We start from the raw sequence: 2,541 nt of genomic DNA, 5'->3' as shown, positions 1-2,541 counted from the left end.
TGCAAAATTTAATGTGGGGTTTAAAGTTATGGGTGGCATTCAAAGACATATTCATGGTATTTCTATATACACATTTTCTTTAAACTGTTTTGAATTATGTCCATTATGTCCAATTTACATTTTAAATAATTAAGAAATTAATTAAAAAATGATTAACCAAATATGAAAGTGAAAACAGGAAGTCCTAAAAAATCAACCACGTGAAATGTGACAACAAATTTGATTGTTGTTTTGTTCCTTTTTGACAATGCAACGAACACCCATTGTCATCAGATGTTCGAATGCTACAAATTTCGTTTCAATTAATTAATCAGTGAAAAGTTACAACATTTCTTACAACAGATTTGTTGAGGCGATAATGTTGCGATTTATTTGTTCTTTTAAATTTATTTACAATGTTTGTGTCTTAATTCTTTTGTTTCCATTTGTAATTGCACACACCGCATGCCTTTTCATCTATCATCACTTTCATTTAAGGAAGACTTTTATATGGGAATGCTATAACTTAATTGAATATCTTGTTTTACAATCAATGTAAAACAAGATATTCACTGCCAAATCAGATTATTTATCTTTGAAATCATCAACATTATTTAAAGGAATATTTTTAATTTACAATTTGAATCACGGATAATATTTATTTACATTCGATTTAGCTTTCTAATGTTAATAAAACATTTTGGTCTATTTACCGATTTTTTTCTGATTGTGGTTTCCAGTTAGTATTTCTAAGGTCGATTCAGCAATTTGCTGATTATAATAAGCTTTGAAACATCTTAAATCTCAATTTCTTAGCGAATTTACAGTAATTTGTATTCCAGGTTTTTGAAGGATAATAAAACCATCACAGAAATATTGTAATATATGTTTGAGGCATAGTCCGCTATCGGACCGCTCATCTTTCCGTCTTTTTTAATATTATATTTAATATATAATTTATTAATACATATCGGGACGGCGCGTACGCCATTCCCGGCTAACAAAAATTACACGCACGAGTTATTCACATTAGGAATAATCGCGGAGGTCAACTCAATCGTAAAGTGCAATGATCAAGCCTCACTCCGGGGGAACCGCCTTCGTGATCACGGTAACCCCTACGCCAGGTAAGTATGCTTTACTCAGCCATTTGTGGACATATTTAGTTACTGCAATTACCAACTAAATGCGAATTATTCTTAAATAACGACAACACCAAACAATCATCATTCACTGAATGTTAGAATTCAGAAGATGATTCAGAAGAAAATCAGCCATAAAGATTTTAGGGGTTGAATTGGTATTGAGTGAGGTTAGGTAGAATGAACACATCTAAAGATACACAACGTAGCTACAAACAATTTAGGCATGCAGGGTGGATTTACAAATGCATGTGTATGTTTTGTTTGTGAGCTACTATAAATTATTTGGTACGTATATACTTTGTAGGAAAAACTATGAAAATCAACTTTTAAAGTATTCAGTACAAAACATTTCGCTCCTACAAACAATTTAGAGATTTGGAGTGGATTAACAATTGCATTTGTATGTTTTGTGTGTGAGCTGTTATAAATAATTTGTCCGTATACACTTTGTAGGAAAATCGAAGAAAATCAACCCCTAAATTATTCAATACCAAAATTTCCAAAACGCTGCTTTATATTGCACTTCGAGAATTCAATGCTTCTAATCTTTTAAAATGTGTAAGCGTAATTTTTGTTAGCCGGGAATGGCGTACGCGCCGTCCCGAACTATATTAATACATAGAATTGAAACAAAGACATTATATTTTCCCTTTTCTATAAAAATAAAAGACCCTTTTTGTAGACATTTCTATAAAAACCGCCTACGGAAAGAAATTTCTCAGCTTATGAAATGTATACTGAAATTATTTGATAAGCCATTATTTTTCCTGTTTTGCAAACCACCTACGAGTCAATTAGCACTCCAATCGGCAACTGATCTCTTAAACGATGCATATAAATATTTTATGTATCTTTATCCATGACTTAAATTGCTAATTATAAAGAATTTAAAATATTCCATTAAATAATTATGAAAAGTTTATCGACAGTGATTTGGTGATAAACATACATATTTGGTACTGAATGATCGATAAAATTGAGTTACAGCATCTTCATAAAAACAAACTTCCTTAAAATGGAAGCGATGATAATTTAAAAAGACTCACTGTGTGTACAATTACAAATGTAAACAAAAGACTTAAGACACAAACATGCTAAATGAATTAAACAGAAGAAAAATATCGCCACATTATCGACTCAACAAATCAATCTTTACTGATTAATTTAAACGAAGTTGGGCATAGGGAACATCTGATGACAATCAATTTTCTTTTTTTTCGACAATTTTCCGAATTTGTTTATTTATAATTTGATAAAAAATCAATATATTGGAGATCAAAAATATGAATAATATAAACATTATTGTTTAAAATTATTGGAATTAAAGCCCACGAATAGATTATCGGATTTCAGTATGAATATATATTAACATCCTAGTAGGTCCGATGTTAATATATGTTTATACTGAAATCCGATA

General features: G+C 30.2%; 1 non-coding gene across 1 annotated transcript; it reads right to left on the bottom strand.

Annotated features, from left to right (window-relative positions):
• Positions 1-948: 948 nt before the first annotated feature.
• LOC133323283 (U1 spliceosomal RNA) lies at positions 949-1,114 on the bottom strand. The gene has a single exon (XR_009754075.1). It is a non-coding gene; the product is annotated as a U1 spliceosomal RNA (small nuclear RNA).
• Positions 1,115-2,541: the final 1,427 nt, after the last annotated feature.

This window comes from Musca vetustissima, unplaced genomic scaffold (genome assembly GCF_032173495.1).
Source record: "Musca vetustissima isolate MV318-11 ecotype Yass unplaced genomic scaffold, APGP_CSIRO_Mvet_v1 utg56881, whole genome shotgun sequence".
In the NCBI taxonomy this organism is placed as follows: Eukaryota; Metazoa; Arthropoda; class Insecta; order Diptera; family Muscidae; genus Musca; species Musca vetustissima.
Note: the sequence above shows the minus strand (reverse complement) of the source record. Positions and strands in the feature narration are given on the sequence as shown.